Source organism: Aquarana catesbeiana, linkage group LG09 (genome assembly GCF_042186555.1).
Source record: "Aquarana catesbeiana isolate 2022-GZ linkage group LG09, ASM4218655v1, whole genome shotgun sequence".
Taxonomy (NCBI): domain Eukaryota; kingdom Metazoa; phylum Chordata; class Amphibia; order Anura; family Ranidae; genus Aquarana; species Aquarana catesbeiana.
Genome location: NC_133332.1, coordinates 79171329 through 79182384, shown reverse-complemented (window position 1 = coordinate 79182384; position 11056 = coordinate 79171329).

The following is an 11056-nucleotide window of genomic DNA, read 5'->3' as shown; positions in this document are numbered from 1 at the left end:
CCTCCTTCTTAAATTATATGTTAAATAATCTGTTGCACGAAATGAGTTTTGGTTATACAGTAAATAGATAAATGTGTGGGATCATTATTTATTTAATTTTATTTTTTTTCTCTTTTTCCTGAAGACGGTATGATGGGGGGGGGGTTACTGTGGTTTGTGTCACTGAAAGGATTTATATAGATACCTTGTGCAATGTGTACCTTTTTATGTTATATGTTGGAATTTGTCTTAATAAAGAAAAAGAGTGATTATAAAAGAAAAAGGCCCGCAAAGCCCCGCTGCCAAAGCGCTTTGCAGGCGCTTCGGCAGCGCTGCCCATTGATTTTTCAATCAATGAAAGATGCTGTTTGCAGGACTTTTTCTAACATCCTGCAAGCGCAGCGCCCCAGTGTGAAAGTACTCGAACTATCACACTGGAGCTGCAGGGGTGACATTTTTCAGGCGCTTTACAGGCGTTATTTTTTAGCCCAAAAGTGCCTGAAAAACTCCCCAGTGTGAAAGGGGCCATAGTGTGTGTGTGTGTGTGTGTGTGTGTGTGTGTGTGTGTGTGTGTGTGTGTATATAAAAGGTCAGTGAGTTTCTGGACTCCTGACAGACCCTTGCATCTTTCATCCAGTGCTGCACTGACGTTCCTGGATTCTGAGTCATGGGGAAAGCAAAAGAATTGTCAAAGGATCTGTGGGAAAAGGTAGTTGAACTGTATAAAACAGGAAAGGGATTTAAAAAGATATCCAAGGAATTGAGAATGCCAATCAGCAGTATTTAAACTCTAATCAAGAAGTGACCAAACCACGGTCAGGTAGACAAACTAAAATTTCAGCAACAACTACCAGGAAAATTGTTCCGGATTTAAAGAAAAACCCACAAATAACTTCAGGTGAAATACAGGACTCCAAGATGTTCCAAGATGCACAATAAGGAGGCACTTGAAGAAAGATGGGCTGCATGGTCGAGTCGCCAGAAGAAACCCATTACTACACAAATGCCCCAAAGTATCCCGCTTACAATACACCAAATAACATGGAGACCAGCCTCAAACCTTCTGGCACAAAGTGATGAGTCCAAAATTATGCATTTTGGCCTCAACCATAAATGCTACATTTGGAGAGGAGTCAACAAGGCCTATGATGAAAGGTACACCATTGCCACTGTGAAACACGGAGGTGGATCGCTGATGTTTTGGGGATGTGTGAGCTACAAAAGCACAGGAAATTTGGTCAAAATTGATGGCAAGATGAATGCAGTATGTTATCAAAAAATTCTGGGGGAACATTTGAATTCATCAGCTAGGAAGCTGCGCATGGGACGTACTTGGACATTCCAATATGACAATGATCTGAAACATAAGGCCAAGTCGACCTGTCATTGGCTACAGCAGAATAAAGTGAAGGTTCTGGAGTGGCCATCTCAGTCTCCTGACCTCAATATCATTGAGCCACTCTGGGGAGATCTCAAACATGCAGTTAATGCAAGACAGTCCAAGAATTTCCATGAACTGGAGGCTTTTTGCCGAGAGGAATGGGCAGCTTTACCATCTGAGAAGATAAAGAGCCTCATCCACAAATACCACAAAAGACTTCAAGCTGTCATTGATGTTAAAAGGGGCAATATACGGGATTAAGAACTGGGGTATGTAAACTTTTGATCAGGGTCATTTGGGTAGTTTCTGTTGGGTAGTTTCTGTGTGATTATGATTTATAAAGAGTAAACACAGTTGACTGATAATAAATGGCTTCAGCCAAACACTAACCATGAGTGAAAGAAAAAGTTTTTGTGTTTATCATTCATATTCTCTGAAAAATGGCCAAGAAATCATAAATTCTGCCAGGGTATGTAAACTTATGAGCACAACTGTATACCCATGTATAAGGTCAACCATGGTGCAAATCGGACACCCTCCGCACCCCATTACAGCGTAGGGTCAGTATCTGTCACTTTTTAAATTTGCACAGCCTCATCTTTCAAATAGATTTTTATTGAGTTTTTCAATAATATATCAGTAGAGACATTGAAAAGTTCAAGCTTAAATAAGCACAAACAGTATTACATTTATAGATATTAGTTTCAACATATCACGCGCAGAACAAAGCGCATGTACTCGGTACTCATTATGAACTATGATTAACAATTGAGTAAAGAAGGAAGATAAACTGAAATAAATGGGAATAAGGAAAAAGAGGGGGGAGTGTAAGGGATTTATAAAGGGGGGGGGGGGTGTAGTGTGTGATTTCCAATATCTAGTTATGAGTAATCTTGTTGCCAGGAGTATATGTGTGATTATCAGACTGAAGGTTGGAGGAAGTGATTCCGTGTTTGTTTAGGATAGCTAGTTGTGGGGTGAGTTTTAGAGGGAAGTGAAATATATCTTGCAAAATATTCTCTACCTCTTTCCATAAGTTTGTTAATGTTAGGCATAACCACAAGATGTGTAATAGAGTGCCTGTATGTTGACAGTTTCTCCAGCAGTTAGGAGAGGTATTTGATACTTGGACAGTTTCTGTGCTGTCAGGTACCATCTTAACGATATTTTGTGTTAATTCCCATAAGGAAGTACAACAAGTCGCTTTGTAAATTGACATTAGAGCCTCATACACACGATCAGATTTTCCGGTGGGAATTGTGTGATGTCAGGCTGTTGGTGGAAAATCCAACCGTTTGTACGCGCCATCGGACAATTGTTGTCGGATATTCCGCGGACAAATGTTGGATGGCAGGCTTTAAAATTTTCTGAGGACAAATGTCTGTTGTCGGATTTTCCGATCATGAGTACACAAGACCGTCGGATAAAAGTCCAAAGTACAAACGCGCACGCTCGGAAGCAAGGACAAGCTGGAAGCGGTCGGTCTTGTAAACTAGCGTTCGTAATGGAGAATTAACATTCGTGAAGTGGCAAATTATGAAATCTCAAAATGCAGCGCACATTCTCTTCTTCTTTAATGGGATAATAATGAAGCCGCTTTGCTGGTGATAATGATGGAGTTATTGCAAACACATTTTCAAAGGCTTTTTTTTCTAGTGATATCAAGAATAATATTATGCTGCTTGTTTTTTTTGTTTTTTTTTGGGGGGGGCAAGTTACCACAACACCATTATAGTTTTTAAGATCAAAGATGCAACTATGTTGGTGTCCCTTGTCAATTTTACATTGCATTTTTTAAAATGTAACTGCCTACTCCCAAACTGTCATTTGAAGTAAAACACAAGCCAAGTATTCTTCTACACAATTTTTTTTTTATTGTGCATTAACCACTTCAATACAGGGCACTTAGACACCTTCCCGCCCAGACCAATTTTCAGCTTTCAGCGCTGTCGCAGTTTGAATGACAATTGCGCGGTCATGCTACACTGTACCCAAACTAAATTTTTATCATTTTGTTCCCACAAATAGAGCTTTCTTTTGGTGGTATTTGATCACCTCTGCGGTTTTTATTTTTTGCTAAACAAATAAAAAAAGACCGAAAATTTTGAAAAAAATAAAAGTTTTGCTTTTGTCTCTGTTAAAAAAAATTGTAAATAAGTAAGTTTTCTCTTTCACTGATGGGCACTGATAAGGCGGCACTGACAGGCACTGATACGGTGGCACCGATGAGGTGGCACCAATGAGCAGGCACTGACGGGCACTGACGATGGGCACTGATATGCGGCACTGATGGGCACTGGTAGGCGGCACTGATGGGTGGCACTCATATGCAGCACTGATGGGCACTACTGATGGGCAATGAAAGGCGGCACTGCTAGGCACTGATAGGGTGGCACTGATAGGGTGGCACTGATGGGCACTGATACGTGGTGCTGATGGGCACTGATACGCGGCACTAAAATGAGGCACTGATGGGCATCCCTGGTGGCACTGGCAGTGGTAGGCATTGCAGTGGGCACTGACTGGAAGCTGCCTGGGCACAGAATGGCAGCTGCCTGGGCACACAGTGGCATTTCCCTGGTGGTCTAGGGGCATACCTGGTGGTCCAGTGTGGATCGCTTCCCTGATGGTCCTGGGCGGCTTCCCTGGTGGTCCTGGGTAGGATCCGAGGGGGGGCTGTGCTGATAAACAATCAGCACAGACCCCCCCTGTCAGGAGAGCAGCCGATCGGCTCTCTTCTACTCGCGTCTGTCAGACGCAAGTGAGGAAAAGCCGATCACCGGCTCTTCCTATTTACATCGTGATCAGCCGTGATTGGACACGGCTGATCACGTGGTAAAGAGTCTCCGTCTGAGACTCTTTACCTAGATCGGTGTTGCAGGGTGTCAGAATGACACCCCGCAACAACGATCGCCGCGATGCGCGCCCCAGGGGGGCGCGCAGCGGCTCGATATTCCTGATCACGTCATATGACGTCCAATCAGGAATATCAAACCCACTTTGCCGCCGTCATTCTGTAATAGGGCGGGCGGCAAGTGGTTAAAAAAAATAAAATAAAATTAGACATGCTATCTGCCAATAGAGTTTAACCAAAAAGTGCATTCTATGCATCCAAAAATATAGAAAATATAACTAATCAAATCATTATTCAACCAAAAAATAAAATAAAAGCCTCATGCATGTGTCCTGCTTCTTAAGATAGGGGGTCAACAATGCCAAGAGTTGGTGAAAGCAGGGGTCCGTCATCCGGAGATAATTCCGAAAATCATCTGGATTATTCTCCTGGAGCTCCCGCAGCAAAGGCATATGACATAATTGGTCACGATTAATAAAGCAACCAATTTTTGGTCCAAGAAATCCTCCTCCTCCTCCTCCAGTTCCTGGACTGGACTTGGGTCAAAGCAATAACTTCAAGGCCAATAATAAATAACACGTTATTTCCTACGATTCCGCAACATGGCTGGTTGAAGAACGGCAGTTCAGAAACAAACTGAAAAGCACGAATCAACACTCGCCAAACTTCTACTAACACGAAATTAGCAGAAGGAGCCCAAAGGGTGGCGCTAAAGAGCTGAAAAACCATGTAGTACGTCACTACATTCGTGTTTGTTGGCCGACAATTGTGTGCCGTTTGTATGCAAGACAAGTTTGGGGCCAACGCCCTTAGGACAAAAGTCTGCGGTTTTGTCTGCAGAAAAATCCGATCGTGTGTAGGCTTAAGGCTGTTTACCATTGCTGATCGCAATAGCGTGTTTGCATGTCTTCTTCCCAGTCTTTAAAGGGTTTAGACTTTTTGGAACGCTAGCTTTTCTTGTAGGGTAGAGTAAATTAGTGAGATTCCTTTTGGAGTCTGTACTGTTTAAGAAATAGTAATTCCATAACCCCTTTTAGATGTGGGTGTGCTGTAAGACCATTGTTGAATTCTATATGAATTGAAATCATCGTTGCTGGGTGCGTTATATGTTGTTTGAAGTTGGGAAAAGTATTTGTTTAATATCATAGCCCTGAGTTCAGAGGTGTAGGTTGCAAGGTCTTGTTACCATTTTGGGTATAATTAGGTCAGGTGATATTAATTGGAGGCTGCAAAGAGGAATTTGGAGTTGTTTGGTGGGAGTTGGGACCATTTAGAAAAATGTAGCATTTTCCATGCTTTGACTGAGGCTTGTATAGTCGATGAGTATAGAGGTGTGGTATATGGATGGTTGTGCTGTATAGCCATTGTTTTAAGGTTGTTACCTGGTGTCATGGTGTGTGGTTGGGTGTGTAGTTACCCAGTCTTTCGCTTGGGATAGTATGGTGGCTATGTAATAGTCTTTTAAATCACTGTAACCCATTCCCCCTGAAAGTCTATGTTTAATAAGTTTTGTATGACTGCTTCTGGGTTTTTTGTCCTGCCAAACGTACTTGTGTATGATGGATTGGAGAGAGTTGATGTAGGAATTTGTGAGTGGTATAGGTAGTGTGCGGAAAACATAGCAATCTAGGGAGTATTAGCATTTTAAAGGCTGTTAGCCTTCCAGACCATGAGAATTAATATTTGGAATTTCCGTTTCCTTAATAAGCATTTATTTGGCTTCTATGTAGTTTTTACTAAATATCTCTTTTGTGGATTTTGTAAGTGTAATTCCTAGATAGGATATGCCTGTGTCAGCCCATGGGTATGTGTAAAGGTTACGTAGTAAATTACTGGATGTAGCATCTAATCCCAAATTGAGAATATAGGATTTTATTTTCGTTTACTTTGTAATAGGAAATGTTACTAAATCTCTGCAATATAGATTGTACCGAAACCAGGAAGGATAGGGTGTTGGTAATCATCATTATCACATCATCCGCAAACAAACTGATTGTATGTTCTACAGTGCCAATTCTAAAACCTGTAATGTTTACGTTTGTTCTGATGTGTTCTGCCAAGGGTTCCATTAGTAGGTTGAAGATAATTGGTGATAGAGGGCATCCTTGTTGGGTGCCATTAGTAATAGGGAAAGGCTTAGAGAGCATCTCAGATGTATATACTTGGGCCGATGGTGTTGAGTACAGAGCCAGTATGGCGGAGAGGATGTGGCCTTGGAATCCAAATTTGTGGAGTGTCGCTTGGAGATATGACCAGTGCACCCTATCAAACGCCTTCTCTGCATTCAATGATAGAAGCAGAGAAGGTGTTCGCGTAGACCCAGCACTATGGATTATATTGATGAGTCTGTGGGTTGCATCAAATTTTTGTCTCCCTTTTTGTGAAGCCGGATTGATCTGGGTGGATTAGTGAGGGCATAATGTTTACTAATCTGGTTGCTATTAGTTTGGCATAGATTTTTGTGTCTATATTGAGGAGTGACATAGGTCTGAAGTTTTGGGGTGAAGTGGGTTCCCTGCCTGGCTTCGTCAATTTTTTTATCAACGCTTTTAGCACTTCCTGTGGGAGAGAAGAGGAGGAGGCAGCGTCATTGCACAATTGCATCAAAAAGGGTGCTAGGACTGCACAGAATTGTTTGTAATACTCCCCGGGAAGACCGTCTGGTCCAGGGGATTTGTTGGATGGTAAGGTTGAGATAACATCTAAAATTTCTGGTAGTGTAAATGGAGCATTTAGTTTGGATAGCTGGTCTTGGGATAATTTGGGGAGATCGATTTTTTGTAAGAGATTCTATTTCTTCCATGGACGGTTGAGTAATAGTAGATTCGTCTTTCAGATTATATAGTGCGTTGTAATTACTAAATGCATCGGCTATAGCTTGTGGATCAACTAGCTTTTGTTTTGAGGTAGGGTGGTGCAGGTGTGCAATTTGGATTTTAAGGTAATGACCTTTGATTCTAAGGACCACGGCTTTCCCTGCTTTGTTTCCTGTAGAATAGTGTTTAAACTTTGAATTGTTTTGGGGTTTTTACATATGATTCTAGTAACAAATTTCTTAATTCTTGTCTGAGGAGTACTAATTTTGCTTTCAGTTTAGGGTCAGAATGTTTTTGGTTTTGTTCCTCTCTAGTTTTAATATTGACTGTGAGGGTGTCTAGACGCTGTGATCTCCTTCTCTTCTCTCTAGCACGTAGTTGAATAATAATTCCTCTAACGAACGCTTTATGAGCGTTCCAAAGTATGGTATCGTTAGATGTTGTTCCCTTGTTCAGATCAAAAAATTCTTTAAGGCGTTCTTGAATAAAGATGGAGTGTTCAGATGAGTGGAGGATCGAAGCATTAGCTCTCCAGATCTTTGTGTGTGGAAGACAAATTATCAGTGGTTATCGAGACGGGAGCATGGTCTGACCATGTTATCGTGGCGATAAGTCAGAGACTTTGGCTAGTGTCCATTTGTCCACTAAGAAGTCAATACGGGTATAGGAATTGTGCCGGTGGGAAAAGAAGGAATAGTCACACTCTGTGGTATGGTGACATCTCCATACATCGTACAAGTCATTGTTTCGTATGAAAGTTCCCATAGGTGAAGTGAATCTGGTATTGCGAGAAGAGGTGTCCAGAGAATTGTCTGGTATGACATTAAAGTCACCACATGTAAGGTAACCATTACGGAATTTGTTGATTTTTTTTTTTCATTAGTTTAGAAAGGAATCTAATTTGTCTGGTATTGGGTGCATACACATTGACAATAGTGTATCTGGCATTGTCTAGTGTACAGTCTAGTGCCAGATATCTACCTTCTGCGTCTTTTATGCTGTTGTGAAGCGTGAAGGCAGGTGTGTTTTTGATTGCAATCATAACCCCATTTTTCTTGGCGGGGCCTGATGCCCGGTAGATGTGGGTGAAGTGTTTGTAAGTACATTGAGGTTCTGCAGTATTTTTGAAGCGAGTCTCTTGTATGCAGAGAATGTCACTATTAGATTCTTGAGCTGTGCGCCAGAGGGAAGCCCTTTTTGCAGGATGATTCAGTCCTTTAGCTTTGAGCGTCAAAAACGTAGGCATCTTGTTGTGTGGATTAAGATACTGTGCTAAGTAAGGTATTTACTCAGTTATATGAAGGAATGCGTCTACTCAGTAGGATCTGATAGTTGACGTCTTCGGAACTTTACTCTTCGAATGCTCTTAGGGGAAAAAATTAGGGTAAAAGTAGAACAATAAATTATATAATAGATATGGTCAGATAGTGGGAAGGGAAAAAGAAAAAAGGAACAAAACAGATGACAGCAGCTGACTGTGCCTGAGACTGCTGTGTATCTACGGGGTGTAAGTTCATGGAACAATTTGCAACGAGCAAGGCATCCGACTGGAGGTGTGGCATGTGGATCAGGTTATGAATCCACTATTCTGACAGGGTTTAGTGCTTACCAGCATGGGGATTCACGTTTGGAGTTCTGGTTGTTCTTCCTGCGATTGGGTTGTGCTGACGTAGATTGGTCAGGAATGATTCCCCAAGTGCATAGAGGTTTGAGGCTCTCTTCTACTGTGGAAATATTGTATTTAATTCCATTTTTAGTGACTATAATTTTGGTAAGGGAAACCCCATTGGTATAGAATCTTGTGGTTATTGAGCGGCTTAGTGATAGTATTCAGTTGGCTCCTGAGTTGGTCTTTGGCATGAAAAAAGTGTATCCTCATCAAAACATCACGGAGGACTTCCACTGGGAGATTTGGGGGTTTGGGTAGGCGGTGGATACGATCGATGATGGTTTCCATGGGCAAAAGGTCAGGTAATAGCGTGGAAATTAGCTTCCTGGCATATGTATTAAGATCTTGTGGCAGGATGGTCTCAGGTAACTTAGAGCTTACATTGTTACAGCGCGACCTGTCCCCGAGGTCTGAGATTTTGGCTCTCATTCACTGTTGTTGTTCTTGGGTATGATCATGGGCATCTTCAAGATCTTTCACTGTTTCAGTCATATCTCCAATTTGATTTTCAATATTGCAAACTCTCTGATCCATGTAGTGCATTTGTGTGGAGAACTTGTTAAACATGGAGGAGATGTCATTATGCAGGGAGCTCTGAAGAGAGATTAGCACTTGTTTCATAGTGGTATCTAATGCAGGCTGATTTGCTGTGGGGAAGGACGCTATAGGGGATGGATGGGCTGTGCTGTGTTCAGATGCAGGGCTCACCTCATGTCCTGTGGAATCTGAATCCAATCGCATCTCAATTTTACTGGGCTGTTGCTGGCAGATGACAGGGAGGAAGAAGAAACACCCAGAAAGTCATTCTGTGTGGATATTTCCAGGCCATCTGCATCAGATCTGTGTAAGCCGCAGCTGAGCCTTGTACAGGGCCACGGGCACCATCTTGGATTCCGGCGGCTGTGTGAATAATTCTGTCAGTTTTTTAGGCTGACTGTAATCCTTCCTCTTGCAGGTCAGACTAGACATTCTGGGGCTGTAGTCCGGTGTGCTGGTGGTCTGGATAGTCACTGGATGTTGTCAGAATAGCGGCCATTTGCTATTGTGAGCTGGTCATGCTGGCACTGAGGGATCAGACTTCCATCTTACTCGGCGGTTAGCCATGCCCCCGCACAGCCTCATCTTTCAATCACACATATCTGCGCATGAATGAACTACAAGTCTTGTCTGCCACCACGGCTGACAGATGTGTGTTTCTTAATGGAATATGAGTGTGGTTATTGCCCCCCCCCCCCAGCATCCCCATTTTACTTACCAGAGCCCCTTCATCTCTTCGGCGGGGACGCGCTGTCCCTCTCTCCACGGGGTCCCGGCTCTTGATTGGATAGATTGATAGCAGCGCAGCCACTGGCTCCCGCTGCTGTCAATCAAATCAAATGATGCGGGCGCCGGGGGGGCGGGGCAGAGTCTGGCATTCGTGTCTGTGGACGCAAATGCTGGACTCGGGAGCGCGCCCGCAAGGTAACCCTCTCGGGAGAGCGCTTCTCCTAGGGGGTTATCTGATGTGGGGAGGGGCCGCGAGAGCCGCCAAGGGACCCCAGAAGAGGATGTTGGGGGCCACTATGTGCAAAACGAGCTGCACAGTGGAGGTAAGTATGACATGTTTGTTATTTATAAAGGATTGTTTTTTGTTTTTTTTAAATCACTTTAAGGAGGGGTGCTAAAAGTGCAGCATTTACCTTCTCAATGGCAGGTCTAAACCAGCCCTAAGGGCAGTGCCACCGCAGAACACAACACTTTTAAGCAAATGACCCACAACTGCGTGCAATTTACATGCTGGTGGCACTCTAGTGAGGCTTTTACAGAGTTAAAACAGGTGGTTAAAGCAGAGCTCCACCCAAAAGGGAAAGCTCCGCTGTTTGCACCTTTCCCCCCTCATTTGGCACTTTTTTTTTTTGAACTGCGATGAATTGAGCTGGAAGTTTATCCCCCCCCCCCCACAGTCTTTTAGGACACATCACAGGTCCCAGAAGATGGCGGCCATCTTCTGGGACCTGTGATGGCCGCCATCTTGCTACACCTCGCACTCGTCCACAGTAAGGATACAGTGAGAAGGCTGAAAAAGGACATCTTGTTACAATCACCGGAGTCTGGCATTTCACACTTATTTTTACCACTAAATTGAGCTTATATGGTGAAATACAGTATTTGGAAATCTGTCTGATTTTTTTTTTTTGTTATGTTGAATTGTAAAATCAGCGTTGTTCTCTCAGAACAGCAAACCTGTGAGATGAGCAGGCTCGCCGCTGCTTTTACAATTCAACATCAAAACAGTCAGATGGATTTAAAAACACTGAATGTTACTATATAAGCTCTGTTTAGTGGTTAAAATGAGTGTGAAATGCCAGACTCCGGTG